A 27,929-nucleotide genomic window follows, 5' to 3' on the forward strand; every position below is an offset into this window, starting at 1 on the left:
GGAGAGGGAGGAGGAGGAGAAGATCTTTATTTTGTTATTCCCTCTGAGTATGTGTGTGCCTGCACTTAAACACTGCTTCCTAATGGAATCCCAGAGAGATTTATATTTGGACTTTGGTTGTCTTGACAACAATTTAGAAATTTCGACCACTTCCTCAATAGCTGAGTGGTTAAGAGACAACTAAGGGCTTCTCTGCTTCTGGTAAGGAGCTTGTTGAAACGTCTCTTGGCCTTTGTGAGAATCTGTGTGGTGGCTCACCATGGAGCAGCCACATTCCTGGGATTCGGTGAGACATCCGGGTAATGAGGACTTGACCCATGTCCAGGGCCTTTACGTGGAAGGGCTCTGTGATACCTGCGGGCACTAGGACCCAAGAGAGGAACACATTTCTGCTAGCAGTGAGGCAGATTAGTCAGAGCTGTGCAACCTCAAGTGAGTGCTTTGAGAAAGTACCCAATAAGGTTATATGAATTTGTTGGTGTTATTGTGGAAGGAAGGAATGCATAGGATAGCAAGTGGGCTAGGTAACCATCACATTTGCTTTCCAAGCCTGAGATTCTATTATATTAACATACTAATTTTTTTCTTTCCCAGATACTGGCATTTCTCTGGGGTCTGGGGGATGGATGCAGAGGGGCGGGGAGGCTGGCCGCAACATTAATTCTTCCCACACCTGATTCCTCTATTAAATTGAACCCTTTGTGTAAAGTATAGTTCAGCATTGGTGACTCTGGATAGCTTCTATGTCACACAAGAATAAATATAAATGATACAGTGGGATGTCTTCCCCGCAGTGCCTGGGTATAGTAATCCAGCTATATGCCTTGTACGTCCAGCCCAGGCTGGTGGAATCCATCAGGGTCCCTTTGATCCTCTTGTTTAGGGTCAGGATTGCTGCACTCCGCTTTCCCCCCACCCCCAGCTTTCAGAGCTTAGGGCATCTCTGGTGTGCGTATCAGAATAATTTGTGGAGCATTTTCAAACTTCTCATGGTCCCTTCCTCCATCTCTCGTGTCTTAATTTGAGCTATTATAAGAAAAATACCGTAGACTAGGTGAGTTAAACAACAGACATTTAATTCTTGCAGTTCTGGAGCCTGGGCTTCTAAGACTAAGGTGCTGGCAGAGCTAGTGTCTGGCGAAGGCTCTGGTTTGCAGACAGCTGCCTTCTTGCTATGTCCTCATGTGGCAGAGAGAGTACTCTGGTCTCTTTCTCATTTTATAAGGACACCAGTCCCATTCACGAGAGCTCTACACTCATGACTAATCACCCCCCAAAGGCCCACCTCCTAATATCCTCACGTTGGGGATTAAGCTTCAACATATGAATTTGGGGGGGACACAAACACTAATTGCATAGCACCTGTCTATTGTGCTCAGGTGTGTGGCCCTACCTTTGTCCTGGTCTGATGTTACTGTTTTGGTGAGCGTGTTATATCCCTTAGATCTGCTTCAAGGCTAAAGCTACTGGAAAGTAGAAAGCTTTACATTGTAAGATGCTGGGACACAAAAAGATTTTGAGCTCACTAATTGGAAAAAGCCTTTGAAATTTAATTGAGTCTGGCATGTTAAGCTAATTATCTGCCTATGCAAATATTATACTTTTGATTTGTGTTTGAAAATGGAATAGGCATTCATTCCTTCAACTATTTACCATTTATTGAGTGCTCCTTTAATGCCGGGAATTGTGGGTGGCTGCATGGAGACAGCATGGCTGTGATCCCTGCCTTTCCAGCGACACAGACACCCCAGCAGTGAGCTCCACGGCATGGCTTGTGTTCTTATTGTAGGATATAGCACGGCGTGCCACGCACAACAGAAGTAGTGTGGTGTGATGACGATGAATGTTGACTGTCACGTCTTATTAGACATGGGGACATTTGAGGGACAGAAAGTGCTTGCACAAGGTCTGTTTTAAGTACCTGCTGTGGCAAGGTGCTGTGCTGGCTCTGCTGGAGATAGAAAGTAGGTGCGGCACGTGGGGAGGCCCCTGGTTGGGCAGAAAGGACAGCGCATGTGCAGGAACTGCGTCGTGGCCCGTGCCGTTGGGTGTGATGCTGGAGGTGTCACACTTGCAGTGGGAGGTGATGGAAGTTAAGATAAATACTGTGGGGGCTGGGAAGGGGAATCTGGCAAGTTCTCTCAGGATAGGAAGTATTTGAACAGTGCGCCGGGGTGAGTGAGGAGGAAGGGTGGCGTGGGCTGAGGCCCTGCAGATGGGCTCAGGGTCTCACGGTGTTTTCTGTACAGCTCTTCCACTCCAGCCTGTTTGTTCCATTGATCCCACTGTCTCTCTAGCATGGGGGGCTTTATTCTATTTTTAATCCCCCATCTCCCGTGTTTTATTTTGAAAAAAGTTAAATTTATACAGCAGTTGAGAGAATAGTATTATGAATGTTTGTCACCTAGATTTAGCAGGGATAACGTTTTGCTACTCTTCCTTTATCTCTCTGTCTTTCTCTGTAATGTATATAAATTATAATACTTTTTTTTTGTTTTTAGAGACAGGGTCTCGCTCTGTGACCCATGCTGTAGAGGAGTGACATGATCATAACCCTCTGCAGCCCCAAACTCCTGGGGTTAAGCCATCCTCCTGCCTCAGCCTCCCAAGTAGCTGTGATTACAGGTGTACACCACCACGCAGACAGCGTCTCCCTATGTTGCTCAGGCTAGTCTCAAACTCCTGGGCTCAAGTGATCCTCCTGCCTCAGCCTCCCACGTAGCTAGGACTGTAGACATGTGCCACTATGCCTAGCTAATTCCTATTTTTTAAGAGATGGAGTCTTGCTATGTTGCCCAGGCTTATCTTGAACTCCTGGCCTCAAGTGATCCTCCCACCTTGGCTTCCCAAAGTGCTGGGATTACAGGTGTGAGCCACTGTGCCTGGTCTAAAAAAATTTTTTTCTAACTATTTGAAAGTAAGTTGCAGACACCATGATGTTTTACCCCTAAATACTTTAGGGTGTATCTTTTAGGAGAAAAGGCATTCTCCTGCATAACCATAATACCATTATCTCACCCCCAAAATTGAACACAGGTGCAATAATAGTATCAAACATATATCCTGTATTCAGATGTTACCAGTTGTCTCAAAATGTCCCTTACGGCTGTTTAAAGGGTCCAGTCAGAGATCATATATGATGTTTGGTTACCAAGTCTCTTTGATCAATTGGCATCTAAAGCAGTTCCCCTCCTTTTCCCCCATGATGCTGGCAATTTTAAGAATCCAGGCCAGTTGTCTTGTAGAAAGTCCCAAGATCTGGAATTGTCTAATTACTTCTTCATTGTTTCTTTCAGGTTAAGTGTTTTGGAGAGGATATAACATAGGTTATGTTGAATGGTCTTTCTTTTTTTTATGTGATCATGTATAATATTAAATCACTCTCTCCACTTATCTCTAAGTCATTCATTCAAAGAATATTTCTTAGCTTCTCCAAGTGTCAGGCAGTGGTGTGTCTGGGCATAATAGACACAGGACTTTGACCTTGTGCAGCCTACATTTTAGCAGAAAGATGGAAAAGTATTTTATGGCGTGTTAGGAGATAGTATGTACTATACAGGGAAAGAAGGCAGACGATTGAGTAGAATAGGGGCCCAAGACCTGGGACAGGTGGGAGCAGGTTGGTGGGCAATTGTGTTCAGTTTCTTCAGAGACCAGGGTGGAAGCATCTGCCCCTTGTTTCCCCAGGGGTTGACATTCTCTGCAGCTTCTGGCCTGCTGAACCGAGAGGAGTGTGTGTCCGGAGGAACCAGCGTTGTCTTTCTTGTTGTCTAACTTTGTCAGCAAAAATCAGGAAAAGAAAAATGAGATAGACATCAGGTCACTGAATGAGTTTCTCACTGTGGATTCTTTTAATGAATCTTTTTCTAGTATATTTCTTTGCATTTGATGCCTTAGACTTGTTCAGCTTCTCTGAAAGTTGTGAATGTGGTTTGTTTGCTCTGTGTTGAACTCAAAAGATATCTTAGGCTACTTTCAGTTCCCCTAGAGGTGCCTAGAATACTGGGGATGTCAGAGAATTGAATGGGCAGCACAGAGGACGTCATTTCCCTTGTCTTTCCTCCTTTGTGAACAAGATAACCACAAAGCTCAGATCCCTTTCTATCAGTGCCTTTGTTTTTCTGGAAGAACAAGATACCTGAATTCTCCAGTATTACTTCTTTCTGCCATCATTGGAGTCACTATTCTAACTGGGAAAAACACACACACACATCGCTTAAAACTTGCCACCTGTGGACAGGGGGAAGGAAGAGCAAAGCGTTCTGTTTTTTAATAATCAAACCATTGGCCAGGACATTTACATTATGATAAGTTTAAGAACATCTGTTTTTGTTGTTGTTAAAGAACATTTCATAGTTCTAATGATACATACCTAATAAATTTAATTGTTTATTTTAGGAGCTAAAATATTATCTAAACTTTTATAATAAACTTCTAAAGAGCTAATTTTTTCAATATAAAGTGTATTAGTCCATTTGGGCTGTTATGGCAAAGTGCCACAGACTGGGGGACTTATAAACAACAGAAACATACTTCCCACAGTTCTGGAGGCTGGAAGTCCAAGGTCGGGGGCCTGCATGGTCAGGTCCTGGTGAGGGCCCTCTGCCAGGCTGCAGACTGCGTCTTCTGTTGGTATCGAGGGTTGCTCTGGGGCCTCTTTCATAAGGGCACTCATCCCAGTCGTGAGCCTCCAGCCTCGTGGCTGAATCACCTTCCAGAGGTGCCACCTGCTGATACCATCACCATGGAGGTTAGGATTTCAGCGTGAATATGGGGTCACGGATATTTATACTGTGATATAAAGTAATACGTGCTCATCCTAATTAAAATTTTAGTCTGGTTGTGAGGTAGGGGAAATGATTAAGTAGCGAAATGACATGTGCTGATTTTAGTTTTAGATTGCACTGGTGAGGGACTTAGGATGATGCCTTTAACTTTCCTAATAGTGACACTTCATTGTGTCCCGTTTGTCCCCTCTGTACTCCGCAGTCCCGCCGGCCTCAGGGAAGTCATCCGCCCGCCCGCCTTTCCTGGTGACTCACCTCCTTGGTGCTCTTCTTTTCCCCTGCTTTTGGTCTTACACTCAGATGATTGTTTCTTATTTCATAATCAACACCAACCCCACCATCCTGCCCTGTATTTCTTCTGTTTGTCTTTGTTTTCTTCTGCCTGGGCAGGATCATTTTCTTCTATCATTTTAGTTTGTTGTTCTCTCTACTTCCCACAGGGACTCACCAGTCCGGCCTCCTCGAGAGAGGCATCGGGGCTTCCCTCGTGGAGGAAGATAGTTCTACGCTTGTTTTCCTTCCACCACCCACCGAGTGGGAGTGTGCTGACCTTCCCGCTGTGCCACCGTGCTCGTGCTCAGCAGGTCCCCGGCCAGCCGCCAGACTCTGCGGGGTTGCCGTCAAACCTGGCGGGCTTACCTGGTAGAGAATAAAATTCCCTGAGTTTTGTTGCTTTAGTTCTGAACACAACAAAAGGGGACCTGTGTAAAGTAAATGAGGATTTAACTGACACAGGGTGGGCCAGATGCTGTGGGGGTAATAGAAATCTTCACTTATCAGAGTTGCAGTGCGGCCGCTGAGCAGTAGCGGTGGGGAACAATTGCCCGTGGACGGGGACTCTGCCCTTGAGGCTTGCAGGCCCAGGGCGTACTCGTACTCCATCCCATGGGGCATAAACAGGAAAGCCAAGTAGCAACACCAGTCACCCCGGGTGGATGCTCGGTTGCTTCATTGCCAGATGTTCGGAAGGTCAGAGCCAGTGGCATTTCGGGGTAGCCACGGAGGGTCTGAGGGTGCTTGCTGAGGGAGCCGGAAGAAGGGCTGATGCCAGGGTGGGCGCAGAAGAGGGCGGGTCTCTGGGAGCGCGGGGTGGCTCTGCTTACCGATGCAGCGGCACACAGGGAGCAGGTTCTGCGAAGACTTAGGTGTCAGAGTGGTTATGTGCACCGAGCAGGGGCAGATTGGGCTTAGCAATAATTGAGTATTTATTTTGCTTCTCTGTTTTGGTTTATTTAGTGAGCATGTATTATGTTACTACTTCATATACTTAAATCAAAACCTACAAAAATGTACTGCAGGACCCAAGGAGATGTTTGATCAGTAGAGATCTGTTGGGATCTTACTGGAAATAACTGGTATGCCGATAATAAAATTGGAAAGTAAATTTCGGTCAGATTGTGAAAAGGCCTTGACATTCGAAAGTGTGTACCTATGGTTGGTTACACGGCAGGCCTGTCAACATCAGGACATGGGCTCCTGATGGACATGGGAGGAGTAGATGGGGTTAGGTCGGCGGGTTTGGGGCCATGGGGTCTTGTGGGCCAGTGTAGGGACTTTGGCATTTCCCAGGATTCAGGTGGGGGAGCTCGGGAAGGTGTTTGTGCAGAGCAGTGATGAGGTCTAACTTGCCTTTACGAAGCCCTGGCTTATCGGGTAGTGTTGTGCTTTGTCTGTGCGAGCTGTTCCCTGGGCTCCCTGGTCTGTCACGGGACAGCAGCCACATCCTTTTGGGGCGCGATGGCCGCTGCAGGGTGGGTATCTGGCTTTCTCTCCATTCTTGAATCTCATGTTCCTTATGACGGGACCTAGGGAAGATGTGGGGCTGCTCATCTGTTCTCAGAGTCGGTAGGTTTTCTGGGTGTGTTCGCTTCTGTTTTCCTTGTGCTATTCTTTGAAGAATAAATACAATTTCATCCTGATCTTTCAGGTCATCATCCTGTAACAGAACTCTGCGTCACTACTTTAATGCCCATTGAAACTGGCTAACGAGAAAAGAACTGAGGCAGAGTTAGTACAGAAACAGTGCGCTGGGCCACGTGAAGACCACGTGATTCTGTAGCACCGCCACAGGCATTCACCGAGTGCCTGCGTGCGCCAGGCTGTGTGTAGGGCCTGGAGGCACAGCAGGAAGCCACAGGGACCCAACGTCCCTGACCTCATGGAGCTGACGTTGCAGTAGGAGCGACAGACAGCACGCAGATACCGAGTATGACAGACGCTGATAGGTGTGTGGAGGAAAAGGCAGCGAGGAAGGGGGCTGGGGTGCTGTTCAGGTGGGGTGGGTGTAGGTTGTGGCTTGAGGAAGGCGTCACTGAGAAGGGGCATTTGAGTGAAGGCCGAAGAGACAGAATTCGTGCAACTCTGTGGGCCTGAGGGGCAGAGAGGTCAGCCCGGCAGGGCTGGGTGAGTGCCCCCGGCAGTCTGGGGCAGACATTGTGGCTGGGACAGGAGAGAGGGGAGAGAGGAGGAGTAGATGGGGTTAGGTCGGTGGGTTTGGGGCCATGGGGTCTTGTGGGCCAGTGTAGGGACTTTGGCATTTCCCAGGATTCAGGTGGGGGAGCTCGGGAAGGTGTTTGTGCAGAGCAGTGATGAGGTAAACTTGCCTTTACGAAGCCCTGGCCCAGCAGCCGTGTGGAGACCGCAGGACACCAAGGGTGCCATGGGGGTCATGGGGGGCCATCAGAGTGCAGCAGCAGCAGCAGCAAGGTGCTGGGCGTGGTCCCATGTGAGCTGTGGTCTCTCTTGAGCTGACACACCGTGGAGCTTGAGGGAATTGAACCACGATGTCCGTGGTGTCAGAGCCACAGAAGAGCAACGTTGTCCCTCATGGGAAACTAATGCAAGTTGAATGTCATTGGCTTTATAGTTTAATTTGCATTTAACCAATGCACCTATGTCTACTTTGTGGTTTCAGAATAGCACAGTTTATGTGTACCATTATCATATGTATATATTTACACAATAAACTAGTTAATGCCTACATTGGAGTCTATGGGGTTGTTTTTCCCCGTCATAAAGTCTGTAGAGTCTTAAAGGGGCCTGAGAAATCCTGCTCTCATTAATCACTGTGGCTGGCCAGGGGTTAATGCAGCCCTTTTCTTCCCTAATGAAGTGTCAGAGTGTTGGCAGAACTTTGGACTTGGAAGGCCGCGTTCCTATGGCACCACCAGGTGGAACATGGAGGTATGTTCTTAGGTGTGGCAGATATCTGCTGAGATGCTGCTATTCCTGAAGGAGTAGCCTGTGGTTTTACTGCGTTTTCTGGTAGGACACACTAATGGACAACCTTGAAAACCCTGTATACTCCCATGGCTATACACAGATTCTGTTGAAACCTTAAAGTCTGTATGGCAAAATAAAGCAAAGATTGCATTGGGCTTTGTTCCTAAAAGCATTTTTATAAGCATGTGTATAATGAACTCAGTCATTTAAAGATCTTCTAAAATAATTAGTTGTATAAGAAACTAATAATAAATAAGGCATATCAATTTTTTTAAAAAGGCCTAGTTAAAAAGATGAGTTTATTATTTCTAGATCTTCATCTCCTAGGTTAATCTTAGTAAGGCAATTTTCTTAGGCTGTTTTGTGCTATAACAGAATACCTGAGACCAGGTAAATAATAAAGAATAGAGGTTTATTTGGCTTTTGATTCTGGTGGCTGGAAAGTCCAGGGTTGGGGTGCTGCCTGGGGTGAGGGCCTCAGGCTGCTTCCACTCACAGCAGAAAGCGGAGGGAGGGGGCTTGTGCACAGACCTCCTGTGGCGAGAGGATGAGAGAGGAGACACAGTGGAATCCAGACTGTTTAACAGCCTGATCTCGGGAACTCTCCAGTTCCTGCTAGGGCGGAAACTCACCCACCCGGTGGGAGGGCGTTACTTGTTAATGAGGGCTCCACCCCCAAGACCCAGACACCTCCCTCCAGGCCTCACCTCCCAGCACCGCCACACTGGCGATCAGATCTCAACAGGAGTTTTGATGGGGACAAACTGTATCCAAGCTAGAGTGAGAACCTAATATGTAATATAGTATAACTAACATATAAGCATTTAGGAATATTGAAATGATACTCATACTACGATACTCATAATACTGAAATGAACTCATACTATGATACTCATAATATTGAAATGAACTCATACTATGCTGATTTAAATATTTTGCTGCTATTAATGCGAATTACATGGTTGCACATTTCACTTGCATCAAAGCTTTGCTTCTGATTTGTTAATTGTAACTGCTGTGTCACAAATAATCAAAAGTATACCTACTTGTGTGTATAAACAAAGTAGTTACACTAATGTCCCTTCTTCATATGTCCTTGACTTCTTCGTCATTAAAAATGTCCATGGGTGAAAGAAAAGCGGTAATTATAAACTCATAGGCACTGTAAGAATTTGTAATTGCTTCTACCATGAATGTCGGTGATGTCAGTAATAGTTGAGAAGGTTTGGTACATAGGCCAGGAATTGAAGCCAAAACTTACTCCTTTCTTTCAAGGGAGCAGTTCTAAATGTCTTTGATTGGGAACGACATCATTATGCAGGTGAGCTTGTAATCACTGTGGTTTACGAGAAAAGGTAACATCCCTGTAGTTATAACAGCACACTGTCATGTACTGACTATAACTCATGTGCCAGGCACTACACTCAGTGTTTCCGTTACCCATTGCTGTGTAACACAGTACCCCAAACTCAGGCTGAAAATGGCAATTTATTACATGGCATTTTTTTTTTTTTGAGACAGAGTCCTGCTCTGTCACCCTGGCTATAGTACAGTGGCATCATAGTATCTCATTGCAACCTCTAACTCTTGGGCTTAGCCTCCCAAGTAGCTGGGACTACAGACATGCACCACCACTCCTGGCTAATTTTTTTTTCTTAATTTTTTTGTAGAGACAAGGTCTTGCTATGTTGCTCAGGCTGGTATTGAACTCCTGGTCTCAATGGATCCTTTTGCCAAAGTGCTGGGATAATAGGCATGAGTCAATGTCCTCTGCCAGATGGGCAGTTATTACTTGGAGTTTCTCATGCAGTTTCTGTCACGATGATGGCTGGGGCTGGAGCCATCTGAAGGGTTTGTCATGCACCTATCTGGTGACTGGGCTGGGCTGGCTGGATCCATTGGGGGATTAATTAGGCATCTGTCTCCATGTGGGCCCCTCTACCCTATGAGCTTAGGTTTCCTTACAGCATGGAATTTCAGGGTAGTCAGGTTTATTTGTTAGATGCTGGCTGGCTGGTCCTATAGCAAGTGTTCTAGGGTCTGTCGACAGAAAAAGCCAAACTCTGTAAAATAATTTTAAAGAGATTTATTCTGAGCCAGATTTGAGGACCATGACCTGGAGCCACTGCCAAGAGGCCTTGGGCAAGTGGGCTCGCTGTGGCTGGGTTACAGTTCAGATTTATACATTTTCAGAGAGACAGGGGTTACAGGCAAAGTCACAAATCAATACATGAGAGGCATACATTGGTTTGGCCCCAAAAGGTGGGATATCTCGAAGCGGGGGCTTACAGGTTATAGGTGGGTTTAAAGATTCTTTGGCTGACAATTGGCTGGGTTAGACTTTATCTAGAAGACCAGAAAGGATATGCTTACTTTAAGATAAGGGTATGAGTACTCTGGGAGGTCCAGACAGGAGGACATTTTAAATTTACAATAGGCGCCTGCTAGGATGCTTGAGTTAAGATATTTTAAATTTATGATAGGCATCTGCTAGGATGCTTGAGTTAAGACAGGGGCTTTCTATCTTTTAGGTGATGTTAATGCCATACCAGAATCAGGTTGGGAAGTAAACCACTGCTTTATTTGGTTAACAAAAGCCACTTAGTAGGAATTTACCATTTGTCAGCCTGACCTAGCTGGCCTCCTTAGGAAAGAGTTTTTAGCAAAAGAAAAAGATCCAAGTTCAGTCCTCAGGTCCTTGAGGGGAAAGCTAAAAGGCTTCTTATGACCTAGTATCACAGATCTCAGAATGTCATTTCTGCCACATTTTATTGGTCAAGCATGTCACTAAGGCCAACCCAGAAACAAAGGGAGAAGAATCAAACTCCACCTCTTGATGGAAGGAATAACAAGAATTTGTGATCATCCTTAACCTACTCTGCTGAACAAGTACCTTACATATATTGTGACAATAACGGGCTTGTAAGTGCAAGTTCTAGTATTATCGTTATAAAATCTTGGCACTTATCCTTGAGGCCACATCAGAATAACGAGAACAAGTGGTTTGAGGAGAAGGAAAGAGAAGTTCATTACTTTGCCAACAAAGGAGGAAAAATGGTAGACCTTCTCATCTCAAAACCCAAATTTCCTGAACATTAGCAGAAATACAGAATTTTTAAAGGGAGGACTCTCAGTTCTTAGCTATTGCAGTTAACTGTTGTAATCTTCCATCTATGACAAAGACAAAGCCCCACCTGGACATCCCTGGGGGGCTGGCACTGGCCTGGGGTGGCTGAGTATCTCTTGTAACAAAAGACTTAACCTGCCTCAGGGATGCAGGCCAGGCCACAGTTCCCAAAAAGAGTGGGGGAAGTTTTAAAGAGACAGAAAATATTTTTGCCATCTTTTTTTCCTTCAGGCCATTCCCTGTGTTACATATTCCCCTGGTCAATTTTATGCTTCTATATATATGGGAGCAGGGGTGTAGTCATTGGGTTACTTCCTGCTGAAATGGGGGTGATGCTTTAGATGGAAGGTTTATACTTATGTATGTCATTGCAAAGCTTTGTCAGTGTATTTGCAACAACAGAAAAAAATCATAAGCAATAACTATAACAGTGATGAGAGGGAAAGCAAAATGGACTATCAGCTTGTACACAATGTCTGATACAGGGCTGGGCTACAAAGAGACATGGGACCTCTGAGTGCAGAGGTCCCTATTAGTTGTGCTTTGTAGTTGATCTGAGATACCGGCTTCTGCAAATTCAGAAATTGTATACAGCACCAAACAAGGTTTAGGATGACAAATATTTTTAACAAGGTGTGAGCTGTTAGAGGCACTTCGTAGGGTCCCTTCTACTTCTCTGCTTCCAGCTGGGATAGAGACCTGAAAGAGGCAAACTCATGCATAGTGCTTAGCACGGAACCCACTCATTTGGCACATTGCTTTGCCCTGCTTTTTACTCGTGGTTATGTTACCATATTTACCTCGGGGTGTTAGGAGGGTCTCTCTTAAACCGTTTCTTAGGGGCTTAACTTAAGCCTATATCTGAGGGCTGTCCTTATTCAGAGGGAGATGAACAGCAGTGTCCTCTCTCACATTCCTGCATCAGTTCCAGGATGTGTGTAATTCTATTCTAGATGTAAGACTTTGCTTATTTATTGGGTTATCTCTGATTCAAAAGAGGGTCCATTGTCACTTTGTATGGAGGAGGGGAGCCTATGAACATCTTGACAACCTGGAGGATCATTGAGTTCACTGTGTCCAACTCTTTGGAGAAAGGTCGCACCAAGTTCCCACTGAGGCTCCACTTGAAGAAGTCCATGGGTGACCATGGGACATCGTGTTGTAGATCCAGGTGTAGACCATGGGAAGCAACACCAGCACAGAGTAGTCACCTTGTGAAACGCCCAGGGCTCCCTGGGCTCCTGGGTCCTGTTGACAGTAGGGCTGTCTGAGCCTCATCTGCCTCCATTGGTTTCCAGGTCCCTTCCTTCTGGGCTTCAGATTTCTGCAGCTCGGCCATGCTGTTGCGGTGTTTGTTGACACCTTTGCTATAGGAGGGGAGCTGTCTTCATGGCTGCCTGTCCACAGCGTCCAGCATGCCGTTGTCCACCTGCTTGTTCTCTCTCCTTGCACTGCTCATGTCTGCCGTCTTCCGCGGCTTGTTGCTGCTGTGTGCTGGCGCACATGCACGGGACCTCAGCAAAAGTCCTGTCCCCGGCCAGTGGGTCCTGCGAGGAGCCCGTCTTGGAGCTTTAGTTGCTCTCTGCATTCCCAGCCTGAAAAAAATCTACTAATATTGAGTGAAACTGTTAATGAAAGGAATGGGCCCCCTACATGTTGGGCTCCCTGCAGTGGGTCACCTTTCTGTCCTTGGACCACCTTGAGCATATAAACAGTTTGTTGCAAACAGGGCCCTCCCAAATGAGATCCCACCAAATCCATTAAGGCAAGCACACAGACAGTCCGTGGCAGGCGCTGGGGCTGAGGCTCAGGCCGTCCGCCCTCCCACACGACAGTGGGCCCAGGCTCTCTCAAGATCACGCGTTTACCAGCCACCTAAAGGGCAGAAAGGATGGGGGCTCCCTGATCCCCTGAGCCCACCTCCATCACGTTGGCCACAGGTGGCCCACATGGTGCGGGTGTTAGTTGCCCCCGGTCGGACTCTGGATTCCTGTGGTGGCCGGGGCTGTTTCCCCAGCTGGCAGCCGGCCTCTGGCAGGGCACAGGCCAGTGCAAGCATGAGCCTGCCGTGTCTTCCCGCAGATGGGCTGCGGGCACCGTGGCTGCTCCCCTGACCCCGTCCCAGGGAGCATGTGTGCCTGGGGGTAGGGCAGCAGGCGCTCTCTTCCCCAGCCCCTCACCACGTGGCAGTGGGCCGCGCCACCGGTTCCCCCTCCTGCCAGGGGAATTCAACTGTTTTACTAAACCGTTAACTTTATCCCAGGGCTTTAAGATCACGCTAGGTCATTAAACATGAAATGTCCAACCTCAAATAAATCAGACATTTCCTACCCAGTAACCCAACATATATGGGATCTTGTCCCATTTACCTGACCTTTGGCAAAATAAGTTACAAGACAGTACAATTTACAATTTCATTTAACAGCTACTTTTCCTCACACTCTAGCACATACATTGGATTATGATAAAACCATTTTCTTTAGATGTAGGTTTGCAGCTATAAGTTAACCATTCAGCCAGAATTTTTCCCAAGGGACTTTTAGATGGAACTTTCCTGTGTTGCAACAAAACTTTAGAAACAAACACAGACAATAGAGTGAGTTCTCAACATAAAATACCAGGCCTGTCAAACACATGGGACAAATGACACCCCAAATTGTACCTCAACAGTGCCCCAAATGCCCATGGGGCTGGCAGGGTCACAAATGGGAATCCAAAGGGGGTAAATGCCACCCCAACTGGAAGGTTCAAAACCCTCCCGATATGGGTGGTCTAATCTCCCGGCTCCCTGAGGAACCTTCTGCAAATCTCGGTCCACGCCCCCCCCAGCACCTCCCCCGCCCTCTGTTCCCTGGGACACACAGAAGAGCTCCAAATCCAAACCAGGTCCCCAAGTCCCAGTAAACCACCTGATTTCCTGCCTAAATCAGGGCTTCAGAACAAATCCAGCAGGGAGGTCTGAAACCCCCCATGGGTGGAAACGGGCTTGACGTCCTGGGGGACCTTACTTACATGTGGCCATGCCTGTCTCGATGCTCCCAGATCTGTTTCCTTCCCTCAGCTCTGTTAGGCTGCTGGAGTTGCGTCCACTTCGGGAAGAAAGAGCCGGGGCTCCTGGGGCTAAGGAGGCCTCAGCAGCCGCGAGGGATCGCTTGCTTTCTTACGTGACAGGCGATGCTCCAACCCACGGTGTGACCCGTGGCTGCTCCTGCCTCTGTCAGCAGTCGCAGCACGCTGTTCTACCGGGAACCCAGCCAGGGCCCACATCAGGGACCCAAACTCTCTTACCAAAAGCTTGGCACTTGTCCTCGAGGCCGCATCCGAAGAACGAGAACGTGTGGTGTGAGGAGAAGGAAAGAGACTTATTACTTTGCTAGCAAAAGAAGAAAAATGGTAGATCTTCTCATCTCAGGACCCAAATTTCCTGAACATTAGCAGAAATACGGAGCCTTTAAAGGGAGGGCCCTCCGTTCTTGGCTGTTGTGGTTAACTGTTGTAATCTCCCATCTCTGTCCAAGGCAAAGCCCTCCCGGACCCACCTTAGGGGGCTGGCACTGGCCTGGGATGGCTGAGTTATCTCTTGTAACAAAAGATAACAAAAGACTTAACCTGCCTTAGGGATGCAGGCCAGGCCACAAGGAGACAAAATATTTTTGCCATTTTTCTTTCAGGCCATTCTCTCTGTTACATTACCTTCGTCTAGTACTAATGAGGAAACTGAAGTTCAGGGGGTTAAGTAACATGCTCAAGGAATCACTGCTAATAAACGATGCTACGAGGTTTAGAACTAGCTTTGTATGATTGCAAAACCCAGTGCACATAACTACTATGCCACAAACTTATTATTGCTATTAATTGTTATTTGTTACAAATTACTTGTTCAAAACTGGCACGTAGCAGGGAGGACACCACTGGTCTAATAGAATGGGATTTTAAAAAATAAAGGGTCCGGCTGGGTGTGGTGGCTCACGCCTGTAATCCCAGCACATTGGGAAGCCAAGGTGGGAGGATCGCTTGAGGCCAGGACCAGCCTGGGCAACATGGAGACACCCCCATCTCTAGTAAAAAATAAAAAAGAAAATCAAAAAGCAGTCTTGTATTTTAAAAAATTTAATTTGAACCAGATTCGAAACACTTCTGTGGAAGGAAAAGAGGCAAATTCCCACAATATCGGGGTCCTGGCAAGGTGCTTTGGGAGGTAAAGATAACTGTTTTCCACTTCTGGAAAGGTTTGGGATGTGCAGAGGCAAAGTCCAATGTCAGAGGTGGTCTGGCCTTGACAGTAGGGAGGCCTGAACATGTCTGTTTATGACAACACTGACAGCAACGCCTTATGTGTGTTCGGCACTTTACAGCTTACAGTGAGCATGTAATCCTCAAACAAACCCATTTTGTCTCTGATCTGCAGGTGTGGGAGACAGAGGCATAGCGATGTGAGGGGCCTTTTGCTCAGTGTCAGGAAGGCAGTGAGTGGGGAACGTGCCTTGAGCCCGGGGTGTTTGGCCATTTTGTCGTTCCACACGTCCCAGCTCCTGCATGCAAGAAGAAACTGTTCTAGTAGTTCTGATTTCAGCCTAGCTCACAGCAACCTCAAACTTCTTGCCTCAGCCTCTTGAATAGTTAGGACTATGAACTTGTGTCACCACACCTGGCTACTTTTTTCTGTATATTTTTTGTTGTCCAGCTAATGTCTTCCAATTTTTAGTAGAGATGGGGTCTCACTCTTGCTCATGCTGGTCTCGAACTGCTGACCTTGAGTGATCCTCCCGCCTGGGCCTCTCAGTGTGCTAGGATTGTAGGCGTGAACCACTGTGCCCAGCCTAAATTCCTTTATTTCTGAATTTTAAATATTTAGAGTCATTACAGCCTTAATTATGAATTTTTCCTGGTTGCTTTTTTACTTTTCTCTTGATATACACTCACAGCATTCTGTTGTGCACAAGGAATAACAGTTTTGAATTACAGATCTAAAGAAGGACACTTGTCTATGTGGTAATAAATATGTGGTAGATTCTGGGTGACTTTTCATATGCTTCAGGTAAAAAGATCTCTTTTGGAAGAAACAGTTTGAATCATTCAGATCCACTAATGAAACTCAGCTGTGCTCTAAATCATCTGCGTGGGTGTAGCTAAAATGTGAGATTTTAAGCTTAAAAACAGAATGCATGTTATTTGGAAATATTTTTACTTAATTTCTCAGCCAGCCCCAAACTTAATGGGCAGATGTAAAATACTTCCTGTCTTAGTATTTTAGAAATGTAGCCTTCAACAAAGTCCTCTGAGCATCACTATATTTTTGAAAACATGGTTACAGAATTAGTTGCATCTGGAGAAGCCAAAATTCTAAATGCAAATCGTGTTTCCTGATGACAAACATTCTCCTGATGCAAAGTGGATGAAGTGACAGCGGGAAGACATCAGAGGGCTGGTGCTCAGGCATTCTGTATTCTGTCTGCAGGAGGTGCCCAGTGGGCTGGTGTTTGCACACGGCAGCGTTAAGGAGCGTGTGCCTCTCTCTTTCCTTCTCTTATGGTACATGATGAGTTTGGGGAAAAGCACCTCTGGGGTGGAGAGAAGGAAGAGGTCTCCGTGTTTATCATCTCCTGTGAGTTGAGTTTGCAGGACCCTGAGCTGACAGCTCTGCGTTTTGGGAGTTGCACTTGAACCTGAGAAATGAAATCAGAACTACAGGGCTTGAGTCGACACGTTCTCCTCTCTGTCTGGCTCCTGCCGTCTTAACTCACTGGGTATCTGAGGTCTCACACGGCTGCACATCAAGCTGGCTGGCTTTTATTCAGGCTAGTTTAGCTAATTGGCATTATTAGGTCTTGTGTAGTGCTTTCTTTAGTCCTTTCTCTTGTTTGGATATTTTCTTTTTTATTTTGCAACATTAAATAAATAGTTTATTACTTCTGCTGGGTGGTGGACAGGATAAAGTAAAAGAGGGAATAAGTACATTAGAAAATGAACTTGTGCTGGGCGATATGAGATTCTCTCTGCTTTTGGTTTATATGGGCTGGCTTTGCCGCCACTAGGGTGACTGGTGATCAGCTGGGTTGGGATCTGTCCTCTTAGTGGATCTCACAGGGCTTGATGATGTAGAGATGCCTGCCTTTCTGGGACTTTGTCTTTCAGTCTGTGATAAGAAGATCCTCCCCACACAGACAGGAATTGAAATCAAACAGGTGTAATGCTTATATGTTTGTGAAGGTAGGCTTCCATTTTTCATTCATTTTCTCTTTTAATATATGTACGTGCATGGAGGGCAAAATGTAGAAGATACACACGTTAGTGGTGACAAACAGTTCCCTCCTGGAGCACAGGGCCCTGTGGCTCCCTTGGAGCTCTTGGGCTGCACCCAGCACTGGTGCCAGACAGCCTGCGTCCGGGGAGGACATGAGGCCATACTCAGGCAGCCAGCAGGGAGGAAGGCCTGCCGCTGGGTGAGGCCCGGCCAGCCGGGCAGGGGCAGCACCAGAGCCCTGGGTCTGCTGTCCCGAGAGAAAGCTCCTAAGTGGCAGAGGAGGCCCAAGTCATGTGTCCACTGCCCAGGGCTCCAGCTGGGTGGACAGATGGCAGAGTCCACCCCCAGAACAGCAGCAGGAATGCTAGTCACCAGGCCCCATGCTGAGTGCTCTGTTCACCAGCTCTGGTCCTCGCACAGCCCTGTGAGCCGGGTGGGTGTGGGCGTGCAGCCAGAAGGTGGGCGCTGGGCTGTCTGGCTCCAGAGCCCACGCTCTTCACCGGAGCCGTCTCTTCCACTCTCCTTAGTGCTTGGTGCTACTGAAAGGACTTTCTTTTCCCCACTGCCCTTAACTGTCATGATGAAGTGACAAGGTCACAGGCAAATTTAAAAATCCCATGAAGGAATCAGCTGATGAGAGCTGAGTGGTGCAGGGTGCCTTGAGCACCCAGGCTGCAGGTTTGTGCGACAGGTTTTTTTTTTTTGAGACAGAGTCTCACTCTCTTGCCTGAGCTAGAGTGCTGTGGCGTCATTATAATTCACTGCAACCTCAAACTCCTGGGCTCAAGCCATCCTCCTGTCTCAGCCTCCTGAGCAGCTGGGACTACAAGCATGCGCCACCATGCCTGGCTAATTTTTCTATTTTTTATAGAGATAGGATCTTACTCTGCTCAGGCTGGTCTTGAACTCCTGACTTCAAGCGATCCTCCTGCTCCTGCCTCCCAGAGTGGTAGGATTATAGGTGTGAGCCACCACACCTGGCCACAACATATATTTTTTGAGCCACTATTAGTATGCAAGAGTTCTGCTGGGTGCTGAGTGTCTTGTTAGTTATCAGCTTCTGTGCCAATGCTCACCTTCCTGAGCATAATAATCTGGAGCATTAGCTGTATTAGCTGAGTTGACTGGGTGGTTGCCGAAAGCCTCTGTAAGGAGTGAGAAACCTGAGGGTAGTGAGGGGAGCAGTGGCATGGTGGCCTGAGCTGCCGCGTGGTCCCTGGCTCTTGAACGCACTGGCTGATGTGTTTGGATCTCTGCTGGAAAACAAGCAGGCCGAGTGGTGAGTTGCAGTTTCCACCATCCCAGCACTTGGCATTTTCCATGTCGTAAATCTTTATTTTTTCCACTTCAATGTGAGTGGAATCACTTCCACCGGAGTTAGTCCAGAAATTGCTAAGTCAGTGGGAAATAAGAGTCTAGAAGTTAGGGATAGATTGTGCTTACCGTGCAATATTGTCTATTAAAACGATCCCAGATCCTAGATCCTCCCTCCTCGCAAACAGTGCGCAGCGCTCTTTGCCCTCTGCACGCCGGGTCACCGCTGCCCGATGCACGATGCACGATGCACGTGGGGTGTGGAACATGGGACAAGTGCTGCAGTGGATGAGGGGACGGCCGAGGCCACAGTGCTGGGCTCCGGCGTTGCTTGTTGCCCGTCAGACTGAGGACAGGTTTCTGTCCCAGAGTTGTCCCATCCTTCAGTATCCACAGGGATTCTAGAAGCCCAGGTTCTCTTCCTTTATTCTGCTTAATTCCTCTGCCTAGAATTCTAATTCCCATTCCCTGCCTGGAGTCCCAACCCGAACTCCAAGCCCATCCCATTTTCTGGGCGCTGACTGCCTCCAGGAGTCGGGGTGTGGATGGGACCCCTGGGACTTCGGGCTGCTGTCTGCTGTGGCCTCTGTGCCCTGCTCTGTCCGTTAGGTTCTCGGGCCCTCCTACAGCTGGCCTTTTGTCGGTCTGCAGGCCCCGCCCGTCCTCCCACGCAGCCTCCCGCAGAGACCGCGCGCAGGAGTGTTCTGGTATTCCTCTGCAGAAATCAGGTCCCTGAAGTTTGAGGTGGTAGCTGTTAGAAAGAAGAGACTAAACAACCTGGGGAGAGGGAAGGGTGATTGATGAAATGAAGTTATTATTTTAAAAACAAATTATTTAAAAGTAAATTTTCTTAACCTTCTGTTGACAAAAATAGGCAGTTTTTGCTGGCATGGGTCTAATTCTTCCTAACTGAAAAGAGAAGAGTGTCTAAACATGGGGAGGGGAAGGAATGCGTTCTGTTGTGTGGGAGAGGACTGTCCCATGCCTATTATATAATCTCAAAGTGATGACTGGTTGTACATGAAGAAGCTGAAATAGTCCACAGCATGAGGAAACCAAGCAGGGGGCTCTAAACAGGTCAGAGGGCTCTAACAGATGCCCAGCCCCTCTGCCTCTTGTAAAGTTCTTGTTACTGAGTGGTCATAAAGAGAGTTTTGTCTGCCCCAGTGCTCACCAACAAGACAGGATCACCAACAACATGGTGCTGGCCAGCAGCCAGCCTGCCTGCGTTTGAATGGTGCTGGCTGCTGTGGCAACCCCGCCAGGCAGCTTCTGAAGAAGGAGCAGCACAGCCCTGGTGGGAGAGCACAGTGGCAGACACACCACCTGCCAACAAGCTGCATGGGGTTGGGAGGTGTGATTTGCAAAAGAAATACAGTTGGGTCTTCATCCTCATTTCCTGACTTGGAGCTCCCGAAACCCTTGCAATCTCCAGAGTGATGAGAGGGTCTTTTGTATGCTAATGGTTGAGCCGTGGCTCATAGGCCCTAGTGGCTTCAGGGGTGGGGCTGGTCAGACTTTTCATTTTTTTTTTTTTTTTAATATTTATTTAGTTAGTTTTGAGACAGAGTCTTGCTCTGTTGCCCAGGCTAGAGTGCCGTGGCATCAGCCTAGCTCACAGCAACCTCAAACTCCTGGGCTCAAGCGATCCTCCTGCCTCAGACTCCCAAGTAGTTGAGACTACAGGCAAGCGCCACTATGCCCGGCTAATTTTTTGTATGTATTTTTAGCTGGCCAATTAATTTCTTTCTATTTTTAATAGAGACAGGGTTTCACTCTTGCTCAGGCTGGTTTCAAACTCCTGACCTTGAGCGATCCTCCTGGCTCAGCCTCCAGAGTAGCTGGGACTACAGGCATGTGCCACCATGCCCGGCTAAGTTTTTCTACATATTTTTAGTTGTTCAATTAATTTCTTTCTATTTTTAGTAGAGACAGGGGGGTCTCATTCTTGTTCAGGCTGGTCTCGAACTCCTGACCTCGAGCAATCCTCCCACCTTGGCCTCCCAGAGTGCTAGGATTACAGGTGTGAGCCACCACGTCTGGCCCTGGTCAGACTTTTCAGCCCTAGCCCCCCAACCTCTGAGGAGGGGAGAGGGGCTGAAGGTTAAGTCCCTCACCAGTGGCCAATGATTTAATCAAGTATGCCTATGTAAGGGAGCTTCCACAATATCAGAAGGACTTGGTTTGGAGAGCTTCTAGATAGCTGAAGCACGTGGAGGTCCAGGGGGTGCTCTCACCTGGAGACGGGATGGAAACTCTGCCTGCCCACATCCCTTGTCCTGTGGGTATCTCCCGTCCAGCTGTTCATCGGTATCCTTTATAATACCTTTTTGTCAGGGCCTTGGGATGACTTCCCCTTCGCTGTCTGAAGATTCGCTGAAAATCACTGAGAAGACGCAGGTTAATAGGAGAAAAGGCATACAAATTTATTAACATGCATACAGGAGCTGTCAGCATGAAGACTCAAAGATACAGGGCAGATTCCATTTTTATGCTTAGGTTCAACAAAGTATGGACAGGTGTGTAGAAATATGATTGGACAAACAGGGTAGGCTCTGATGCTAACAGACTGAATGGGGAGACCTTGCAAGGCCTGTGTGTCTAGATACTTCTTGGCCTCTCTTCCTTCTGGGTGTGGGCAGGACTCTCTCTGGAATAGGGGGTGTTATTGCCTACAGCCAAACAAGGCAGGTCAAATAATTTCTTTATGGCCAGTTTTTTCACAGAAAGGTGGAAGGAAAGTTAGAATAATATTTTTAGGTTTTATGTCAGGTCTTGGAGAAAAGGGGTTCTGGTTTCTGTGACCCACCTTGGGGAAGAGGCATTCTAGTTTCCATGGCTCGCCTTGGGGGAGAATGGGGCTGAGAGACAGAAGGACAGGAGAAGGCCAGAGAAAAACTGTTGCTTCTGAGGCCTTCATTCTGGGGTATTGTTTTCTGAGCCCCAATACTTTATAATAAACTGGTAAACATTAAGTAACTGTTTCCCTGGGTTCTGTGAGCCCCTCTAGCAGGCTAATCAAATACAAGGTCATGGGAAGCCCGAGTTATAGTCGGTCAGAATACAGGTCAGAACGTCTGAAATGGGGGTGGTCCTTTGGGGCGCGCCTCAGCCTGGGGGCTGGCGTTATCTCCAGGTAGGTAGTCGGAGTGGAGTTGAGTCAGAGGCGCCTAGCTGGTGTCCGTCAGAGAATCAGCGGCTTGCTCAGTGTGTGGGGAAAGCCCCCAACACATGGTCACAGAAGCATTCTCGTTGTGAGAATACAGTAGGAGAAAAAGGAGTTTGTTTTTTCCTCCTCCGGTGGCATTTTCCAAATAAGGACATTGGGAAGAGTATGAGTTTAAAGAAATTGTAATGCATGACATAGTGGCACACTATAAGTAAATTTCATAAATTTGGATTTCGCTGCTTTAGAATTTGTGAGAACTCAGGCAGAGTCCGGGGCGCAGCTCTCCCTTGTGGAAGCGGTGCGGGGAGCAAGCAAATTTGTCAGACAAGCTGTCAGCATCGTTCCAAGCCAACTGAGAGGAAATGCAGGTTTTTAAGTTTCTAAGACGTACTGTATTGATTAGGACACAGGTTAAGCTACCCAAACAAGAAATCCCAAAGTATAGTGACGTCAACAGGATAGATGTCATTTCTTTTTCCTCTGTTAGCCTGGCAGCTGGGGGCTTGTGAGATCAACAAGTTTCTTGCTCTCCCATCCTGTTCGCCAGTGCCTGGTCACATGGCCACCTCTACCTGCAAGGGAGATGGGAAAATGTAGTCTTCACCTGCGTAACCAAGGGCCCAGCTGAAACTCAGGGTTCTTTTTCTAATAGATGCAGGGGAGAGTAGGTGTTGCAGACCCGCAGCAGTTTCTCTCCCGATTACCTTTTATGTTCTATTGAGCTGATTCTCACCAGACCCTGGACACAGAGGGAGAAGCAGGACGGAGGAACTTGATGATTCTAGTTTAGACCAGCCTGACTTTCCATCACTTGCTGTTTGTGTGGCCTTAAGTTGGGCGGTTGAGCCTCTCTGACACCCCGATTCCTCCTTTGTAAATTACAGTAGTGATAACCATCTCACAGAGGTGTTGTAACAGCGAAATAGCACAAGTAATACCAGAACATCCAGGTTGATGCCAGTCATTAGTTAGCTTGTTCTTTCCTCTCTAGGATGAATCATAGAAGTCATCTTACCCAATACTTACCCAATACTTCTAGTGAGCAAGTGATTTGCCCAGAACTTGATTTAATTTACATTATTGCACCAGGATGACACTACTTTGCGGTAAAGACATCTTTACTTCTCCAAATGCAAATTTTAAAATTCTTTTGATGGGCTAATGTTCACCCAGAGGCAGGCCATCTACTGGCCGTGTCATAACAATGCTAAACTAAGGGGATAATAATAATAATAATAAGAGCAGGTTTCCTTGGGAAATGACCAGTAGAAGTTGCTGCACAGGGGTGTTTGGTGTCAGGAGGTGGCCTCTAGGGGCCTTTGATGTGGTCCCCAGCGGCAGCACGCACTGCAGTGCATGTGTCCTCCTGGCCTCTAGCAAGTGGCCTCTGGGTTCTAAACCCAGACCCTACTGGGTTTAAGATGCTGGATTGGGCAAGCCCCAGGCAGGGGCTGTGCTGAGGTAGGCTTGACTCCCGCTGGGCCAGTGTGTGCTGCGTGGCTTGACAGGCGTCGCTCTGGGCACCCCCAGGTGGGGGCAAGTTTCAGAATTGGGTGCCAGCGCTAAGTGACCAAGAGCACCATGTGGGTGGATCACAAAGCCTGGAGTTGCAGAGTCAAAACCGATGGTGCTTTCTTGTTAGCGGCCCGTCACCTGCCCTGTGGGGCTTTCTGAGGAGAAGGTCTAGCAGAACCCACAACCACATGGAGGGGCCTCCGAGGGCCCTGCTGGCTCTGGGGCAGGGGTGGAGGCCTCTACCTGGACGGTTCCTACAGGCTCTCCTCCTGTTCCAGTGCGCCCTCAGGGGTGGTGACATTCCTCTTGACCCTGAGCTTGCCGGCCAGGATGGAGATGCTCTCTTTGTTCTCTCGTGGCTCTTTTGTTTCTTCCCTGAGCGGAACGGATCCTTCATCCACTGCGTGTGGCGGCCTGGTATGTCAGGGTCCCTAGAGACCCTGAGGGAGCCTGGGAAAGCAAGTCAGCGGCCTCCCCAGGTGGCTGCCAGCCTGGGGCAGTGTGGGGCAGTATGGGGTACCCGCCCTGTGTCCTGTCTCACACTGAGCTGTCCCCAGCCCAGCCCTCACCAGCACATCCTGTTGAGGAGACAGTTGAGTTGATTGTCACTGCCAGCTGGGAGACCCCCTGGCAAGGTCAGACCTTACTGAGAATTGCAAGTTTGATTTAGGGCGGTCTTTCAAAGCAGGGCTCACTTAGGCTTGGAGAAGAATCACGACCTTGCCGCACAGGGTTGGTGGCAGCAGCAAGGCGAGGGCTGGAGGGGTTCAGACACTCCCAGGCGCAAATTCCCACTGAAGAGTCGGGGAGCCTTCTGGGAAGCTCCGGGGCATGAACAGTGGTCGCGTTTGTCTGGGCGGACAGGCCGGAAGAGCAAAGACATGCTAATGAGACGGAGGAAATGCAAGTCCTGTTGGAGCAGACAGAAGGGGCTTCCGCTGTGCTCTCAGTGCCAGGCTGAAGTGGGGCCACCCTTGGCCCTGCAAGTTTGCATGCCAGAGGCTTTCTATGCATTTTCTTCATAGCTTTTTGTCTTCTCATGAAAGATGTTTTTATTCACAAATGTTGTAGATGAGAATAATGTCTATTTAAAAAAAAGATAAATAGGCTCTGAAATGTCATTGTACCGAGTGAAATGGGGACCAGTGACAAGCCTTTAAGAATTCAGCCCTTGAATTTTGTGATTTTTTATTTCTTCAGTTCTGTCTGGTAACTTTCCCTGTACAGGTATTCCTGGCATATGAAGAAGAGTGATTAACAGTTGTACGGATAACTTTAATATACTTGAAAGCTATGAAATAATATGTCTGTTATTGAAAATAAACAGGATAGATGTAATATCTGAATTATATATATAATACATAGATCACTTGAAAATAAAGTATTGCCTTAAGTCAAAGAATAGTAATAACTGAATATTTATATAATGCCTATCTGAAAAGTATTTTAAAGTTGCTATTGGCCGGGCGCGGTGGCTCACGCCTGTAATCCTAGCACTCTGGGAAGCTGAGGCGGGCGGATTGCTCAAGGTCAGGAGTTCAAAACCAGCCTGAGCAAGAGCTAGACCCCGTTTCTACTATAAATAGAAAGAAATTAACTGGCCAACTAATATATATACAAAAAATTAGCCGGGCATGGTGGCTTATGCCTGTAGTCCCAGCTACTTGGGAGGCTGAGGCAGCAGGATCACTTGAGCCCAGGAGTTTGAGGTTGCTGTGAGCTAGGCTGATGCCACGGCACTCTAGCCCGGGCAACAGAGAGAGACTCTGTCTCAAAAAAATAAATAAATAAAATAAAGTTGCTGTTATTTTCTAGATTTCCAGAAGGAAATTTCCTCTGTCTCATTAGCATGTCTTTGCTCTTCCGGCCTGTCCGCCCAGACAAACGCGACCACTGTTCATGCCCCGGAGCTTCCCAGAAGGCTCCCCGACTCTTCAGTGGGAATTTGCGCCTGGGAGTGTCTGAACCCCTCCAGCCCTCGCCTTGCTGCTGCCACCAACCCTGTGCGGCAAGGTCGTGATTCTTCTCCAAGCCTAACTGAGCCCTGCTTTGAAAGACCACCCTAAAATCAAACTTGCAATTCTCAGTAAGGTCTGACCTTGCCAGGGGGTCTCCCAGCTGGCAGTGACAATCAACTCAACTGTCTCCTGGTTCACACGAAGGCTGGTTGGTTAGGAAGGTAGCACCTGGCGGGTGTCTCACCACAGCTCCCAGACTGGAGCTGAGTTGGACGCTGGGTGGGCTGGGGGAGCTCCTGAGTCTAGGACATCCCCCCCAAGATGTGCTTCCTGCCCTGGGCTCCAGGGGATCTGCCTTCTAAGGCCACATGCAAAACCAGTTATGTTAGTCACCCCTGACACACCCTGAGTCACCACCACCCTCTGGGAAGCCACGGAGGAGACCTTGGCTGCAGCTACTGCAGCCCCAGGTTTTGCCCTCCTGCAGGCCTGATCTGTTTATTTGTCCTGCCTCCCGTGCCTTTGGGGCCCTGGGTCTCAGTTTGCAGAGAGATCTGTGGACTGCAGGCAGGGTGGGTGCAGACTCACTTCGCTGCGGCTCCTTACCTTGTCCTGCGCCCCAGGCTCCTCATGGTGCACCCTAGACGTGTTGCTCTTTTCTCATTTCAGTTCTTGTTTTAGTGGTTGAGTTGCCTGTGAGAATTTCTTTTCTCATCCACATCTTTAGTTCTTCTCTTTTTGCTTTCCATTTCATATTGTGAGGAAGTTTGGAATAAGCAGCAGAGATTGCTGGTATCTCCAGTGGAAAACCATGCATCGTGTAGAGTGTACCTTTGCAAGGGTTCTGGTCCTTGCTTTTAATCAGTTTTTCATTTCTGTAAGTTGCAGGTAACTGGTAGCAATGCAAAGTAATTATTTTCTGTAGACATGCAAAAAAAGAAAAAAAAAAAACCATGTTGGCATAGTTAAAAGGACCTTCTCCAAACCATGGGAAAAGCTAGTTTAATATTTATAAATTCATTTCAACATTCCTTTATTCCATATAAATCATATAAATTTGTACTTGAATGACTTCTTCAACTTCTCCTTTTAACTGACTGTAACATTTTATTATTCCCTAATTAATAAGGTGAATAAATCTTTAACATATGTTCATATTATATCTGTAGCTGAGTCGATTTTACCTTTCATAATTATTTTTAACATAAAATTTTGTAGTCTCTGTTAAAAACAACAAAGGTGTGGTGCTTCCTGGTTAACCAATGACAGGAATGGACCCTAGTGAGAGGAACTTAGATGCAAAAAGCAGAACAAATTAATCCTGATAGTTCAAGACTTTGGCAGTTTCTCTCTTAGTATTATAAAAATGAGCATTGAACCATAAACAACCAACTTGGTTAAAGAAGAAATTGCAATGAAAACTAGAAAATACCTTGAGATGAATGAAAAGGGAAGCACAATGTACTAAAACTTCACGGCAGTGCTTGGGAGAAATCTTTAGCTCTAAATACCTATGTTAAAAAAGAACAAGGATTTCAAATCGATAACCCAACTTTACAACACAAGGAACCAGAAAGAAAAGAGCAAAGTAAACCCAAGGCTATCAGGAGGTAGGAAGCATAGATTATAGTGGAGATAAATGAAATAGAGAATAGAAAAATAATAGGGAAGAACAAATTAACAAACCATTAGCTAGATTAACTAAGGAAAAAGGGGAAAAGATTCAAATAACTAAAATAAAAAATGAAAGTGAAACGTTATTACCAACCTTACAGAAATGAAAAGGACTGTAAGAGAACACTATGAGCAACCGTAGGCCAACATTTTAGCTAACCTAGAAGAAATGGGGTCCGCAGCTTTATGATACAGATGCAGAAATTCTCAAGGGAATAGTAGCAAACTGAATCCAGCAGCATCATATACCATGGATGTACCATATACCTAGGATAATATACCATGATCAGGTAGGATTTATCCCAAAGAGCACAAGGGTGGGTCAACATAAGAAAATCAATCAATGTAATACACTACATTAATAAAATGAAGGAAAAAAACACCATCTGATTAGGTCAATTGATGCTGAAAAAATATCTGACAATTTCTAACAACCTCTCATGATAAAAACCCTCAGAGAAAGAGAGGAACTGCCTCAACGTGATGAAGGACATGTATGAGAAACCTACAGCTGACATTCTGCTCAATGGAGAAGGACTGAAATCTTTTTATCAAACATCAGGGACAAGACAAGGACTTTCACCAGCGCTGTTCAAATAGTGCTGGAAGTCCTGGGCAGGACAATTAGGTAAGTAAAAGAAGTAAAAGGCATCCAAATTGGAAAGGAAGAAAAATTATCTCTGTTTGCAGATGAAATGAACCTAGATATAGAAGATTTCAAGGCATCCACAAAAAACAACTATTAGAACCAATAAATTAATTCAGTAAAGTCACAGGTACAAGGTAAGTACACAAAAATAAGAAAAATAAATTCTGTTTTTTATACCAGCAGTGAACAATTTGAAATTAGCAAAATAATTCAATTTATAATAGCATCCAAAAGAATAACATACCTAGGAATAAGTTTAACCAAGGAGGT

General features: G+C 46.9%; 1 protein-coding gene and 1 long non-coding RNA gene across 2 annotated transcripts in view; both read left to right on the forward strand.

Annotated features, from left to right (window-relative positions):
* On the forward strand, positions 1 to 27,898 carry LOC142861582 (uncharacterized). Its single transcript, XR_012912815.1, has 2 exons — positions 1 to 22,060; positions 25,497 to 27,898. It is a non-coding gene; the product is annotated as an uncharacterized LOC142861582 (long non-coding RNA).
* RAB31 (RAB31, member RAS oncogene family) overlaps positions 1 to 27,929 on the forward strand; it is a 123,539-nt gene that overhangs the window by 3,702 nt on the left and 91,908 nt on the right. The gene's annotated exons all lie outside the window — the stretch shown is intronic.

The sequence above is a fragment of the Microcebus murinus genome, chromosome 17, assembly GCF_040939455.1.
Source record: "Microcebus murinus isolate Inina chromosome 17, M.murinus_Inina_mat1.0, whole genome shotgun sequence".
Classification (NCBI taxonomy): domain Eukaryota; kingdom Metazoa; phylum Chordata; class Mammalia; order Primates; family Cheirogaleidae; genus Microcebus; species Microcebus murinus.